The sequence below is a fragment of the Nyctereutes procyonoides genome, unplaced genomic scaffold, assembly GCF_905146905.1.
Source record: "Nyctereutes procyonoides isolate TBG_1078 unplaced genomic scaffold, NYPRO_anot_genome, whole genome shotgun sequence".
Classification (NCBI taxonomy): Eukaryota; Metazoa; Chordata; class Mammalia; order Carnivora; family Canidae; genus Nyctereutes; species Nyctereutes procyonoides.
Window position 1 is genome coordinate 20,230,700 of NW_026575034.1, and position 17,555 is coordinate 20,248,254.

At 39.4% G+C, this 17,555-nt stretch overlaps 1 pseudogene; it reads left to right on the forward strand.

Annotated features, from left to right (window-relative positions):
• The first annotated feature begins 10,884 nt into the window (after window positions 1–10,884).
• On the forward strand, window positions 10,885–17,278 carry LOC129504821 (olfactory receptor 2D2-like; annotated as a pseudogene).
• Window positions 17,279–17,555: the final 277 nt, after the last annotated feature.

Below are 17,555 nucleotides of genomic sequence, written 5' to 3' on the forward strand. Positions count from 1 at the left end.
AAAATAAAAAGGCAAGGTATGAAATAGGAGTAAATTATTACCAACCATATATTTCATAGAGAGCTAAATCTGAAATACACAAGGTACTCATACACCTCTATGACAAAGAGCAAATAATACAATGCTTTAAATTGACAAGATAAATGAATAACCTTATTTGTTTTTTAGAGAAGACATACAAATGGCCAACTGGTACATGAAAAGTTGTGCATCATCACTAATCATCGTGGAAGTGAAATTAAAACCACAATGAAATATATTACATTACCCCTGTTAAAATGGTTATTATAAAAAAGTCTTTTTGAAAACTCAGAGGTGACGAGTGTTGGGAAGAAAGTGGAGATAAGGAAACCCTCATACATCATTGGTGGAGATGTATATTGGTACTGCTACTACAGAAAATCAATTGGAGGTTTCTCAAAAATTAAGAATAGACCTATCACATAATATAATAATCTGACTTCTAGGTAGATATTCAAGGGAACTGAAATCAGGGTCTCCAAGAAATATCTGAACGCCCATGTTCAGTACAGCATGATTCATAACAATCAAGACGTAGGAGCAATTTAAATGTCCATTGAAAAATGGATCAAGAAAATGTTGACCGTACACACAATAGAATATTATTCACCTTTAATAAAGGAAGGAAATTCTTCCACTTGTGACAACATGGATGAACCTGGAGACATTAGCTAAGTGAAATAAGCCAGACACAGAAGGAAAAATACTACATTATAACACCTATGCAAAATACTCAAATTCCTAGAAGCAGATAACAGTACAGTCATTGTTGCCAGGGGCTTGGAGAAGGAGGCAATTATTAATCAAATTAGGTATTAGTAAAAGGATACTATGTTTCAGTTATGTAAAACGAATAAGTCCTAGAGAGGTACTGTATAGCATAGTGCATATAGCTATTCAAAGAACCATGTCCACTTTCACAATTATTTTTTTAAAAAATATTTTATTTATTTATTTGTGACAGAGAGGGAGAGAGAGCATGAGCAAGGAAGAGGGGAGATGGAGAGGGCGAACCAGTTTACCTACTGAGCAAAAAGCCAAATACCAGGCTCTATCCCAGGACTCAGGATCATGACCTGCACCAAGGCACACACTTAACCAATTGAGCCACCTAGACACCCATCACACAATTATCTCTGAAATTCCACAGGTAACAACTGTTCTCAGCACTGTCAGTAATGTAATATTAGTCACCTTCTTTTTCCCCTCATTTGATCATCTAGCTGTTACCTGAGCATTACTATTTCCTCTATATCCTACAGATACAATCAATATGGTTAATAACAATAATGACAATCACCTTCCACCTGGTACTTACCAAACGTGATTTTGCTATGCCTTAAGGACCTGTGTTAGTATGTTTTCAGAATGTACAGAATGGACTGAAAAATAATTTCCAAAATGTTGGGAGTGATCCATTCTGGGTATTGTAATTATGAGTGGGTTATTTATTTCTTTTTTATTGTTTTTGTTTTTTAATGTTGTTCTTTAATAGATCACAATCTAGGGGATTCCTGGGTGGCTCAGCGGTTTAGCGCCTGCCTTTGGCCCAGGGTGTGATCCTGGAGTCCCGAGATCGAGTCCCACAAACAGCTCCCAGCATGGAGCCTGCTTCTCCCTCTGCCTGTGACACACTCTGCCTCTCTTTCTCTCTCTCTCTCTCACTCTATGTTTATCATAAATAAATAAATAAATCTTAAGAAAAATAGATCACAATCTATTGTCAATATAGGAAAAATATAAACATGAAAAATCTAAACAGCACTTACTTAGTTGAGGATGCCCTAAACTAAAGTTACATTATTGCATCTAATTTCAGTCTTTATAAAGTAACTGCTATAGGACCAGGCCTCTCGCTAAAAGCAAATATAAAACAAAATATGGAACAAATATATTCAGACATTGGGCAAAAGCTAATTCAGAAAGTAATCTAGTACAGCAAGGCAATAAATAAGCTGAATTCCATGGTCCTACTAACTTTATGCCTAGAGGCATTCTCAGAACCATGGTCCATGGAGCTGAAACCTAAGCAGAGAATGATGGCCTTCTGGAGCTGAGGGGAAACAGATGCATACTGATGAGTGCCAAAACATTTGGAAACAGTGAAAGAGAGTATGAGAAAGGAAGGAAATGAACAGTAAAGGGGCTTTAGGAATCTGAACAAGTTTTCGCTTTTCATTAAGACAGGCAGGCTGAGGGTAAGACAGGGCATGCCACTCAAAAAACAATTATTAGGAAGCCCAGGTAAGGCAACAAGATTTTGGAATATCAGCCAGAGTGGAAGGGCATCATAGAAAACCCCTGGCAATGAGTTGCTACCTCTCGGAGGACAGGTCTTAGGAAAAAACTGTGATGAATATTCTAACCCTCTATATATAAAATGATAGGAATAGAGAAAATAAATAGCGCATGTAAAATCAATAATAAAAAGTACTCAAACAGAAGGCAAGAGAGATGAAAAGAACAAGGAATACATGGGAAAAAATGGAAAGCAAATAACAAAATGGTAGACTTAAACCCAATTGTATTAATAATTCCATTAAAAGTAAATGGATTAAAGATCCTAATTAAAGGAAGAGACCTTAAACTCTCCTTATCCCATGGATACAACTAGATAACACTTACAGCATTTAATAACCCAGAAAATGACCTGAAGATTGAGAACAAACTTCAAACATCATGTATAAAGGAGCCACACTGAAGGAGGTAGGAAGGGTGAAGACACACTTTGGGAATGAAATGGACTGTGGAAGTGAGGAGGTAGCCACTGGTGCAGAGAAGGGCAAAAAAGAGTCACACCAGGGAGTTTGCTTTGGAAAGATGAAGCCATGTACCATTTGGCTTTGAAAGGATGGGGGAATCAATCTTTTGAGTTCTCAGAACTATTAAATTTCAACGACAGCCTAGAATTTAATAAATTGGCAATCTTGCCTCTTGGAGAGACCAGGAACCCCTTGAAGAGGCAGCACAACAAACAGCCAGGGAAGATATAGCTCATATGTTGTATGCATTAGTTTGAAAAACTATTGGGGCAGGAGGTTGGAGAGTTATTTATTCATCTCAATGCATGCCACAAACAGACAGGCTCACAGGGAGACCCCTCTAGGAACACAGTAGCTGACAGGTACCATTTTTCCTCTCACTTCCACCATAAACACAGGTCACCTGCAGGAACCTGCACAGTGCTGACACTTACACCCACACGTTAGCAGTGTGATCCTTAGGGTCACACCTGCCTCAGTCTTGGCTCCATGGGAGGCCTCCCCCAGAGTAATCTGAACCCGACCAACATCTCATCTCCTGACCCACACATTTTGTAGGACCTCAGTTTTGGCAGCAGCAGGTCTCATTTCACAAGGAGACCGGCATATCACTTCGTTATAATGTTCCCCACTTGACTGGGGACTAAACACGGCATACAGAAGCGAAAGAGAGGCCTCTGCAGACTACTGGACTGAGGGGGAAAATGGCCAGGACTAACAGCAGGGCATATACAACACAGATAAAGGACACTTTCTGAAGCACCAAGTCCTGAAGAACTGGAGACACTGCACTACAGGACAGACACTGCACTGCAGGCTTCATAAAGCCACTACCTTCAAAAGATATAGAGATACAGCTGACATTTCTAAAACACAAAACAGACACAGACAGTAAGCCAAACTGAAAACACAGAGGAATGGGTCCCAAATGAAATAATAGGACAAAACAACAGCAAGAGATCTAAGCAAAACTGATACTACTTCTCTGATAGACACTGAGAATTAAACTAATGATCATAAAGACACTCACTGAACTTGAGAAAAAAATGGAGAACACCAGTGAGAAGCTTAAGAAAGAGAGAAAAAAATATCCATCAGAGACAAAGAATACAATAAATGAAAATAAAACTACACTTGATGGAATAAATAGCAGGCTAGAGGAGGAGAGGAATGAATTAATCAGCAATAAGACAAAGCAATGGAAATTAATCAAATGAGCAAATGGGAGAAAGAAATTATCAAACAAAGGAATATACATGGAGAACTTAGTTACTCCATTGATCCTAATAACAGTTGCATTCTGGAATTCCATAAGGAGAAGAGACAGAAAAGGGGGCAGAACAATTACTGAAGAAGTAATAGCTGAAACCTTACAATATCTTGGGAAAGAAACAGAAATCTAGATTCAGGAGACACTGACATCCCCCAATAAAGTCAACTGAAGGAGCTCCATGACAAGATACATAGTGATTAAAATGGCAAAAAGAAAGATAAAAAAGTCAAGATAAAAGAAGAGTTACAGGGGATATCCCCTAAGGTTATCAGCATATCAGAAACTTTGTGGGCCATGGGGTAGAGACTGATAAATTAAAAGTGCTGAAAGGGAAAAGCCAAGAAATCATGAAAGAGAGCAAGAGAAGAAAGGATCAGAGAAAAACTACAAAAACAACCACAAAATGGCTATAAATACATATCTATTAATAACTACTTTGAATGTGAATGGACTAATTGCTCCAATGAAAAGACACAGAGGACTGAATAGATTAAAAAAAAAAACAACTAGACCCATCTATATGCTGCCTACGAGAGACTCATTTCAGACCTAAAGATACATGCAGGTTAGATTGAAAGTGAAGATATTCTTTCATGTTCTGTCTCCCTCTCTGATATTTCCCACTTGTTCTCCTAACTCTGGGAAACGAACTAGGGGTGGTGGAAGGGGAGGTGGGCGGGGGGTGTGGTGCCTGGGTGGCGGGCCGGGCACTGAGGTGGGCACTTCACTGGATGAGCACTGGGTGTTATTCTGTATGTTGAAAACTTGAACACCAATAAAAAATAAATTTATTAAAAAAAGAAAATGAATAGATAGGAAAACATTCATCATGCAATTGGAAGTGTAGGAGAGCCATGGCAGGAAAACTTCTATCAGACAAAATAGACTTAAAAACAAGAGAGCAAGAATGATAGATCTTTGGATAGATCATCCAAACATAAAATCAACAAGGAATCAGTGCTTTTAAATGACAGATTGGACCAGATAGATCTAACTGATATATTCAGAACAAACCATCCTAAAACAGAAGAATACACATTCTTCTCAAGTGCACAGAAAACAATCTCTAGTATAGATCACACATTAGCCCACAAAATAAGTTATGAAATTAAAAAGCAGTGAAGTCGTAACATGCATATGTTCATCCACAATACAATGACTAAAATGCAAAGAAAAGAAGATATCTGGAAGGAGGACAAATACATGGAAGCTAAATATCATGCTATTACACAATGAATGAGAGAATCAAGAAATCAAATTAGAAATGGAGGCTCTGGGTACCTCAGTCGTTGAACATCTGACCCTTGATTTCAGCCCAGGTCATGATCTAGGGTTGATTGAGCCCCACATTGGGCTCCATCTGAACATGGAGCCGGCATAAGACTCGCCTTCTCTCCCTCTATTCTGCCCTCCCCAGCTAGTTGTGTGCATGACCTAGAAGAAAGAAAGAAAGAAAGAAAGAAAGAAAAGAAAGAAAAGAAAGAAAGAAGAGATAAAATATGAAAACGTTTCCTAAAAGAGGAAATAAAGAACACATGGAGACCATCAAAAATAAAAACACAATGGTCATAAATATTTGGGATGCAGCAAAAGCTTTTCTAAGAGGGAAGTTTATAGCAATATAGCCCTACCTCAAGAAGCAAGAAAAATACCAATAAACAACCTAACCTTACACCTAATGGAGCTAGAAGAGGAACATCATTTTAAGGTTAACGCCAGCTTCAGAAGGGAAATAATAAAGATTAGAATGAAAATAAATGATAGAGAAACTAAAAAGACAATAGAGCAGATCAATGAAACCAGGAGCTGGTTCTTTTAAAAAAATTGTAAAATTGATGAACCCCTCGCCAGACTTATGAAAAGGAAAATAGAAAGGACCCAAATAAATAAAATTATAGCTGAGAGAGGAGAAATAACAAACAGTACCAAAGAAATACAAATAATCATAAGTTAATATGATGAAAAATAGCAGTATCTTTCTAGAAATGTCTCCTGAGTGTAACAAAAGCAAAAATAAACTAATAACAAAAGAACCCCTCATACACTGTTGGTGGGAATGCAATTGTGCAGCCACTTGTGAAAAACAGTATGGAGTGTGGAGTGACTCAAAAACTAAAACCGGTATTATCATATGATCCAGTAATTCCATAACATGGTATTTACTCAAAGAATGCAAAAACACTAATTTGAATAGATATATGCACCAGTGTGTTTACTGCAGCATTATTTACAATACTCAAATTATAGAAGCAGCCCAAATGCCCATCAACAGAAAAAAATTAAGAAAAGGAGAGCAAAAAATAGACTCAATTATAGAGAACTAATGGTTACAAAAGGGGGGTGAGCGGGGGGAGGAGGGAAGTAGTTGAAGGCGATTAAGAGTATCCTTATCATGATGAACACTGAGTAATATACAGAAATTTGAATCACTATATTTCACTCTTGAAACTAATGTAACACTGTATGTTAATTATACCTGAATTAAAATTAAAAATAAATAAAAGCCCATAGGGTACCACAGTATTCCAAAAGACTTAATCTTTATTTATTTATGCATCACTATCTATTGAATTTTTCCCATGAATGCACAGATGAACTGATTATTAGGAAGTTTATTACAGCATTTCTTCCTGTTAAGAGGTCAAAATGAGGATAAAATAATCTCAGTAGATGCTGTAAAAGGCATTTAATAAAGTTTACTTTCATTATTAAGGAGCATTTTAAGTAAAATAGGAACTTAGGTGTAGATCATTTTATTTTTTTAGGATTTTACTTATTTATTTGAAAGAGAGAGAGAGCTCAAGCAAGCAATTGAGGGTGAGCAGATGAGGGAAAGGGAGAAGCAAGCTCCCATGGAGCAAGGAGTCTGACTTGGGGCCAGATTCCAAAACCCCAAGATCATGACCTGAGCCAAAGGTAGATGCTCAAACGACTGAGCTGCACAGGCTCCCCAGTATGCCTCATTTTAAAAGGAATTTGAATATACTGCCTTTTATGATGTTACATATTATTTGAAAACAAAAACTAGCATCATGCTCAATGGTGAAATGTTAAAACATTCACATTAAATTCTGGGTTCAGAAAAGATATCTGTTTGCAAAGAGTTAATTAATGCAATAGAAATTAGAAGTAGAAACTAGAATTACGAGGTGCAAGGACTGGAAAGGAATGGTAACATCATTATTTGTAAGTCAATATTATTTTGCCTGGAAATCTTAATAAAATGGTGAAAACTGATTGAAACAATAAGAAATCTATAAACAAACTAGTATTATGTATGCTTTTTTATATATTAATGAGAACTATCAGAGAATTTATTAAATGTAGCTCCAGTTCATAACAGCATCCTCTGCCAAATGTTCAGTTGTCATGTTACCAGAAATGGTCAAAATCAAAGCAAGGGGAAAATTATACTCCAATGAGGATCATAGACATCAACATGAATACATGGAGAAAGACACCTAATTCCCAGATGGGAAATTGAAATATTATCAATGCTTCCTAAATCCTTGATTCTCACATATAAGTGTTCTCACTAATTCTCTCTGTGAGTGTTTGTCAAAAATAAACATTTCTGGGCTTCGGAGATTTTCAACAGGTTGGTGGTGGAACAAGGAAATCTGCTTTTTTTTTTTTTATGATAGTCACACAGAGAAAGAGAGAGGCAGAGACATAGGCAGAGGGAGAAGCAGGCTCCATGCACTGGGAGCCTGACGTGGGATTCGATCCCGGGTCTCCAGGATTGCACCCTGGGCCAAAGGCAGGCGCCAAACCGCTGCGCCACCCAGGGATCCCGGAAACCTGCCTTTCTAACAAGTATTCTTGATGACTTTGATGTGGTTATTCCATGGACCATATTTTGAGAAGCACTCCCCAGAAACATGCTAAAATCAAGTGCAATTATAATCAAAATCCATATGCATTTCTGATGGGGAATTTAACAAGATAATTCTGAAGTTTATCCAGAAGAATACTTGTGAAACTCTTCACAGTAAATATTTAAAAAACTTAAACTGAAAAGCACAGTGATAGAGGTGAGGGTGGGAAATTTAATCTAACTGACATTAAGATATACGGTTAAATCTGATTAATTTATATGTATTGTATTCATTCAAAAACCAAAATGTCAATGAAATAATGTACACAAGAATCAAAATCAAGAATTTAAGGAAGTGAATGATACAAGTGTTATCTACCTTAATAGATACAGGTGTATTACTTAAAAATGATGTTAGGATATCTGGCTATCTGTTTGGAAACAAAACACTCTCGCAACAATTCTTAATCCCTCCCCAAATCCAGATGGATTAAATATCTCAGTGTAAGACAAAAAAAAAAAAAAACAACAGACGTCATACTATTACTAGTAGAAAATGTAAGTGAATACTTTCTGTGATCTTTCAGTGGGAAAGGACCTTGTAAGGATGACATGAAAACCATAACCCTTAAGTTAAGGTGGGTATAGTCTATTAAAAAACAATGTAAAAAAGAGCAGTTAAATAAAGAACATATGTATTTAACATATAAACAACAAATAGGAAACTAGGACATCAAAGAGCTTCTAAAAAGAATAAAAAGAATACGGATGAAAATGATGCAAAAAGGATGTCAAACACACAATTCAAAGAAGAAATGCAAATGCCCCAAGACTGACTCTGTAAAGAATGTTCATCCTCACTGAGAGAAACAAAAAATTGGATAATAGCTGTTGTATCTCTCACATTAGATTAGCAAAGGTGAAATAGATTGAATCATCCACTGTATTTTTGAGAATAGGGCAGATATGAAAAATGTCGGCCTGTATCATTATAAAATCTCTTTGGGGGTAGCCCCGTGGCGCAGCGGTTTAGCGCCGCCTGCAGCCGGGGCGTGATCCTGGAGACCCGGGATCGAGTCCCACGTCAGGTTCTCTGCGTGGTGCCTGCTTCTTCCTCTGCCTCTCTCTTTCTCTCTCTCTCTCTCTCTCTCTCTCTCTCTCTCTATGAATAAATAAAATAAAAAAATCTCTTTGGGGGATCCCTGGGTGGTGCAGCGGTTTAGCGCCTGCCTTTGGCTCAGGGCGCGATCCTGGAGACCCGGGATCAAATCCCACGTCGGGCTCCCGGTGCATGGAGCCTGCTTCTCCCTCTGCCTGTGTCTCTGCCTCTCTCTCTCTCTCTCTCTCTCTCTCTGACTATCATAAATAAATAAAAAAAATCTCTTTGGAAGACAATCTGAAAGTAGTAAAAATTTACAAAATTTTTGTTTCTGAACAATGCTATTTTTAGTATTTTACATTTTCAAAGTAAGTATGCATAAAACTTTGCTTCAAAGGATATTCATATATAGGATTGTTATCAGGATAAAACAATTTAGTCTAACAGTAGGTGCACTAAAGAAATTATTTTCCTATACAATATGCTCTATACCATATAGAGAAATGGGTAACAGTACAGATGTGTGAATTTTACAGACATAGGATGAATTCTTTCCCTCTATTTCTAAGCTCTTTGTCCTTGGCCAGTTGATTTAGCTCCTTTATGCCTCTGTTTCCTAGTGTTAAATGGATATAACACCACAAATTCATAGTATGGATGTACAGATTAAATTAAGCACTTAAAGGAAACTAGTTCGCACAATGCCTGACAACTACATTGAAAGAAATGGCTGCTGTGATGATACACTAACCTTAAGTCATTAAAAGTAAGTAGATCTATATTTTCCATAGAAAGATGTTGTTCAGATTGTTGAATTTAAACAATGGGTTGCAAAATAACATGTTTGGGTATGAACAACATATGGGGTTGTGTGTGTGTGTGTGTGTGTATGCGTGCGTGTGCGCATGTGCAGGCTGTATATACTTTTGTCCCTCTGGAGATAATTCCATTAAAGAATATCCTTACCAAATGAATAAACCCTTAACCACAACAAAAATTTAGCATAATGTAGAGACTGCACAATACATTTGAAGAATGATTCTCTCTCCCTTAAAGGCAGGACTTGTAATTTACATAAATATGTGTATATGTGGATTGGGAAACCTTGAAACAGAGGCGTAATAAAAATCAGTGGAGGGATCCCTGGGTGGCGCAGCGGTTTGGCGCCTGCCTTTGGCCCAGGGCGCGATCCTGGATACCCAGGATTGAATCCCACATCGGGCTCCCGGTGCATGGAGCCTGCTTTTCCCTCTGCCTATGTCTCTGCGCCTCTCTCTCTCTCTCCCTCTGTGACTATCATAAATAAATAAAAATTTAAAAAAATCAATGGAAAAGGAGGTAAATAAGATGAAATATAGTATCTTTTACTTTCCAAAGAAGGCCAGGGACTATAACTGTTTCACAGTCTTAAAGAATCCATTTAATTTTGTCAACTTTACTAATTAATTAAACAATGATGTTATGTTATTGAATTTAGAGAAAAAAGGAAGAAGAAAAAATCAGAGTGGGAAAAACAATAAAGAGAATAGAAATTAGAAGAATTCAGGGAACAGAAGCTAAACTGGGAGGACAGAAATCTAGACATGTGGAGAAAAAGCAGAAGGAAGAAATACAGGAAGAGATTTGAAAGTACAGCTGTTCTATATTCTCCAAATCGAAGGAACAGGGAATGCATCTTCCATCCTCTGAGGCCCTAGTAATATTGTCACTAATATGGCCTTTCCAGACATCTTCTCTTAGGGACTGTGTCTCACACACTCACATTCTGTACACGGCATTATTCCTTGTCACATACACAGACCACATGTTACGTATACTTACTCTCAGCTTCACAATATCTTATATAAACACACAGACATCCAACACCACAGATACTCACTGAAGTATTTCATACTCTAATTTGCATACCCTCATGGCCACCATATCTTTCACAACGACCAAAGATGTCCCAGAGTGGGTACTGAGCCAACTGGTTACTAACCAAGGCTGGGTGTTGTGGGAACCCACATGCCTGACCTTGTGTGAAGGATACCACACTATGGGATGTTTGCCCGAGGGCACCTGTAGTGGGCGCCAGTATCCTCTTCAGGGCTAGAAGGCCAGCACTGCCTGTAACTGGACTCACACCCTACTCTCTGCCCTAACTCACCAGGAGCTTGGAGGCAGCAGTGCTGGCCTTCCTAGAAGGCTGTACCACTCAGTCCTGATTCCTTCACATCTCCTAGACCCGGAGAGGATGCAAGAGCAAGGAGCTCATGACGGGATTCTTTGAAGCAAGATTCTTGTTTCCTTCTAGCCTCTTGCCTGTTCAATGGGAGAAGGTGGGACAAATGCAAGCTGAGGCAAATATGGTGCTGTAGGCCTGACCAAGGAGGCAAAGGGAGAATCAGGCAGTTGCTTTTCCACAGCAAGAAGCACAACCTCTGTGATCTCTCTGGAAGGAGCCCCATACCTGAAGAAGAAAGTCTGGGAAAGCATTTTTGGGCTGGGATCCTGGAGAAGAGTTAGAATAGAATTTTTGTCTCTGGGTGTCCAGCAAGGAACAACATTGATGTGCAAGAAAGCAAATGACAAAATTTACCTTTCCCAATGCCATGCCCACTTCCCACCCCCCAATGGGTCCTAAGATTCCTATGGCCTGGGGCCCATCACCAGCTTGTCCAGTCTCACCTGGGGGCAGAAAGGAGGCAGAGACTGGGCTGCAGGTCCCTGGTGAAGGATCAAAGATCAAGTGTGGGAGGGAATGATGTCTGCAGCCTCCAGATCCAGTCTGGAAGGACAGCACTGGTGTGGGTTTGCTCCTAATCAATGCCTCCCGGGGCTGCACTCCAGTCATCCTTAGGAGTGTGACTCCACCCCAAGCCTTTCTGCCTTACTGAATTCCAGGTACAAACTCCAATTCTCCTAGGTCCCACTCCTGAACAGAGAGCGTTTTTTTCTTCAAGGATCTATTTAAAGCTGAGGTCCTGAGAGTGTGTAAACAGGGCATTCCCTGGAGCCCTCAACCTGATTACCTTTCCATCCTCTGAGACATCCTAGGGCACTCGGTGTTCTATTTGAGGTCACAGGCTGAAGTCTCTAATCATACTAGCACCCTTTGTTCAAGTCTTACACCGATAGCATTCCAGATAGCATCAGCAGATATATCTCGGGGTTCTCAGGTCATCAAACTTGTGTTTTCACATATCTGGTAATTAAATAGAAATAAAAATAAATAGGCATTGGATTGTGTGGATGGTAGCTGAGTCCTATAAGCTTAATTGCAGGGCTAGTGCTTTCATTTTGGTTTATATCTGTTTTTTTTAATAAATTAATTTTTATTGGTGTTCAATTTACCAACATACAGAATAACACCCAGTGCTTTATATCTGTTTTGATGCCATATGATTACCTTTATTTGGTAGAGTTTTATTTTTTATCAAGGTCTTAATATCAACATGATACACTCATCAACATTGCATAAAAGTTTCTATTTAGTTGCAACTGTACTACCATTTGGTAGTGTGAAACTCTTCAATTTTGTTAATCCATTAGGTCAAAAAAATGATATCTCCCTGTTAACTTATTATATGATACTTTAATTACAGTTGAGGATGAGCATAGTTTTATTTATTTATTTTTTTAAATAATAAATTTATATTTATTGGGGTTCAGGTGTTCCATTTGCCAACATACAGAATAACACCCAGTGCTCATCCCGTCAAGTGCCCCCCTCAGTGTCCGTCACCCATTCACCCCCACCCCCCGCCCTCCTCCCCTTCCACCACCCCTAGTTCATTTCCCAGAGTTAGGAGTCTTAATCCTCTGTCTCCCTTTCTGATATTTCCTACCATTTCTTCTCCCTTCCCTTCTATTCCCTTTCACTATTATTTATATTCCCCAAATGAATGAGAACATATAATGTTGAGCATAGTTTTATATGCTTATTGATCATTCTCATTTCCTGTTTGTTCTGTGACATGACTGTGTATTTCCTTTGTTACTTTTCTTTTATTAGGCCATTCAAATTTCTGTTACTGCTGTGTAAAGTCCTTGTATATTATGAAAAATGGGTTGTTTGATTTTGTCTTAAAAACAAGTCTTTCTTCTTAAAGATTTTATTTATTTATTCATGAGAGGATAGAGAGAGAGAGGCAGACATAGGCAGAGGGCATAGCTAGAAATCAGGAAGTGTGATGCCTCCTGCTTTGTTCTTCTTTCTCAGATTTCTTTGGCAATTGGCAGTTTTTCGTGGTTCCATATAAACTTGAAGAGTCTTTCATTTACCTCTGTAAATTGCCATTGGACTCTTGATAAGGACAGCATTGAATCTTTAGCTAGCATTTTGTGGTATTGACATTTGAACACTGTTAATTCTTCTAAACATGAACATGAGATAGCTTTCCATTTCTTTGTGTCTTGGATTTCTTTCATCAATGTCTTGTAGTTTTCATCATAGAGAACTTACATCTCCTTAAATTTATTCCAAATTATTTTATTGTTTTTGATGCTACTACAAATGGGATTGTTTTTTAGACTGTGTTGATGGTGTATAGAAATGCTACTGATTTTGTTGATTTTGGATCCTCAACTTTACTGAATTCATTAATTAGATCTAACAGGTTTTCTTATTTTGATTGAGTCTTTAGGATTTTCTGTTTGTAAAATTTTATTATTTGCAAATACAGACAGTTTCAATTGTGATACCTTTTATTTTTCTTCCCTGACTGCTCTGGCAAGGACCTCTAGTATTATGTTGACTAGAGTGGTGGAAGGGGGCAACTTTGTCTTGTTCCTAGAGGAAAAGCTTTTCAACTGTTCACCATCAACTATGACAATAATTGTGGGCTGTCAAACATGTCCTTTATTATACTGAGATATGTTCCTTCTGTGCATGTCATGCTGAGTTTTCATCACAAATGGGTGTTGAATTTGGTCAAATCTTTTTTTTTCTCGTCTATTGAGATGATCATATGATTCTTTCGTTTCATTCTATTAATGTAATGGGAGGTGTGCCACTGACCAAGAACAGTTGGGTTGGGACTTCTGTCTTAGTTCCCTACTGAAGTGAGATTGTAGGATGGGCTCTGTGGCTGCCTGGATTCTGGTCAGGTTTATTAGAGGATCAAGACTAGGTACTTTATTTAGTAATAATATATGAAATGGCCTCCTTGCTCTGGCAGGGCAGCAAGACAGAACCCAAAGCCTATACAGCTCTTATTTAAGGACCCCAGTCCGTCCTTCAGAGGGTTCACTGAATTCCCTGGCCAAGTGATGTCATCAGTTTTGCTCTACAGATGGGGGAAGCTACAGTTGTGCTCTCTGCTCTTGTGCCACTGTACATAGGGCTGTTCGATGGGCTAGGCAGCTTTAAGTGTGCGCTGGTTAGGTTCTTTGGTTGCACAAGCTGCAGGGGGTATTCAATGATGAGTAGAGCTACACAAGATTTCTTGCCTGAGCACAGTGGGAAAGCAGCTCTAAAGCTGGCTAATCTCTTTGTTGTCTTGTCTTGACCAACCTTAAGTTTCCTGATGGAACAGAGCCACTGGCTTTGTTCTGCAAACTCTCAGTTCTGTGCACCTGCCTCTTAGCTTGAATGTACCTGGGATGCACTGCCCTAGGAGCTGTCACCAGCCCTTACAATCAGATGGGGCCAGGAGACCCTCTTGACAGTGGGTGGGGCAATGCCCTAGCTTCCTTGCCTAGGTGGGAGAGAGTTGAGTCACTTCAGGCACTCTCAGTTTCCCAGACAGGTTCTCCAGTTAGGAGGCACTGGGATTTACCTTCAGTCTAGGCTATGAATTAATGCCTCTGCCTGTGTGTAGGACAGGAATGTTCCTCTGATACTGGCTTTGCTCTGAGTGTAATCAGCTCTGCCCACTGACCTCTCAGCTAGAGCTCTGCTGGGCTGTCCTCTTCCAGGAGTTCTCCTCAGCCCTCTGGTCAGAAGGGGCCAGAAGACACTCTTCACAGCACGCAGGGTTGTGATTCACCCCCCTGCCTGAGTCTGAGCAAACCAGTCTCTGAGGTCACCAAAACTCCTTTGAGGATCTGAATCAAGCATCTAGTTCTGCGTCCCACCTTGTTCCTTGGCCAGAGTACATATCAGATATGTAGTTGCTTCTTTTACCTGTCTAATGCCATCTCTCTTGGTCTCTGTGGTGCAGGTTGCTTCTCAGTGGTGTTTTATTCTGGAATAGTTGTTGTTTCTTTTTCCTGTGAGAGGGAACAAAGTCAGGAACAACCACGTTTCCACCTTAGACACAGAGACCTGGCAGGCTTTTTAAGCAACTCTACTAAACCATAAGGTCAATTTTTAAATTTAACTAATTAATGATAATTGATCAAATAAATCACCACATCATGTCTATAAAAGGTCACAAAAATGAGAAAGATTTAGTTTTAAAAGGAGTTTTTATTTTCTGGGAAGAAGAGACACATAATGCAAGGCAATGAGAGCTGATGGGCTAGAGGTGGTGCATTAGTGCTGTGTAGTCTGCACACAGAAAATTAGTCAACCTGGTCGCTTCAAATGGAAATGCTGTGATGGTGTGTCTGCCATTTGGAAGTTTTTTGATGCTTAAGATTGATATTTGGGAGTTCCATCCGAAGCCGTGGGTGCGATTGCCAAAGAGATGATGGCATACTACCCCATTACTTCTTGGTTTTCCAGCTCTTTCAAAACAAGTTATTTTGTCCAAAAAAAGTCAGTTCTTGGGATCCCTGGGTGGCGCAGCAGTTTAGCGCCTACCTTTGGCCCAGGGCACGATCCTGGAGACCCGGGATCGAAGCCCATGTCGGGCTCCCAGTGCATAGAGCCTGCTTCTCCCTCTGCCTATGTCTTTGCCTCTCTCTCTCTCTCTGACTATCATAAATAAATAAATAAATAATTTTTTTTAAAAAGTCAGTTATTTAAGATACTTTGGCCCTTTTTCATTTCTTATATCTTAGTGACTGTCTTTTCAGGGAAGAGACAACAGTCATATGCCCAAAGAATTAAAAAAAAAATCTATGCCAGCATAAAATGGGGATGTGTGGCAAAAGCAGCATAGGACTCAAATTTCTAGTTGATAATATAATGAAATTCAATGCCATGACTTTACAGATTAATCAAATATCTTTAATTATTAGATGTTTCATATTCAGAATAAGAATATTCTTTTCATCTAGTCTACACTTAATAAGAATGAAGGCGCCAGCTTAAAAGTACGAAGTTTTACAACACTGAAAATGCTCCAACTAAAGCAGCATGATCATTTTTATATCAAGGGGGAGTTTTGGAATGGTTGATAGTGATTGAGAGCAATTTGAAAGTCCTCCAAATCTGAGGTTCTATGGACCTATGTTTAACATGTTGACTTCTTCCACAAACAACAAAGTCTGAGAGAAGCAAATCAGACGCAGGTGACAGAGTTCCTCCTCCTGAACTCTCTGATGACCCCCACACTCAGAAGCTCCTATTTATTTTATTCCTGGGTGTCTACCTGGTTACTGTGCTTGCAAATCTGCTTCTCATGCGCCTTGTTCAGGCTGACTCTCGGCTTCACACATCCATGTATTTTTTCCTCTGCAACTTATCTTTGGCTGACCTCTGTTTTTCTACCAACATCGTTCCTCAGACGCTGGTTCATCTGCTATCCAGGAAGAAGATCATTTCATTCACATGCTGTGCAGTTCAGCTTTTACTCTTCCTCATTTTGGGGGGTACATAGTGTGCCTTTCTGGCGGTGATGTCCTATGATCAATATGTGGCCGTCTGCAACCCTTTGCATTACCCTAGCATCATGACTTGAAGGGTGTGTGTTCAGCTGGCTGCGGGATCATGGACCAGTGGCATTCTGGTGTCTGTGGTAGATGCCACTTTTATACTAAGGCTAACTTACCGAGGCAGCAATAGTATTGCTCATTTCTTTTGTGGGGTCCCTGCACTATTGATTCCGGCATCCACAGACACCCACACTTCAGAGATGGCCATTTTCCTCATGGGTGTCGTGATTCTCCTCACACCTGTCTCCCTAATTCTAGTATCCTATGGCCACATCATAGTGACTGTGGTCAGGATGAAGTCATCTGTGAGGAGGCTCAAGGCATTCTCTACCTGTGGTTCCCACCTCATGTTGATCATCCTCTTTTATGGGTCAGGAATTGTCACCTACATGATACCAAAGTCTTCCAAAGAACAGGGAAAACTGGTGTCTGTGTTCTATGCGATGGTGACACCCATGTTCAATCCTCTCATCTATAGCTTGAGGAACAAGGATTTGAAGGGAGCTCTGAGGAAAGTGGCCACAAGGCATTTCCCATGCAGGCTTGAAATCTGCTACTGACTGAGAGACCATTTTAGCTCCTTACCTATACAAACTACCAAGTAATTTCTTCAGCAAGCTGGAATTTGGTTAGATCCTCATCCTGGGACCTTGCTGTGGACCTACCCTCCATCCTTCATCCAGTACTTCCTTTGTAGAAGAAGGATAATAATTCTTGGACCCATAGAGGGAGGGTCTGCTTCCTTCTGGTTGATCTTTTGGCTCCTAAGAGTTAAGAAATCTTATAAGAAACATGCACATTTTATAAATCCTGGGACCAGTGAAATCCATCTGTTTT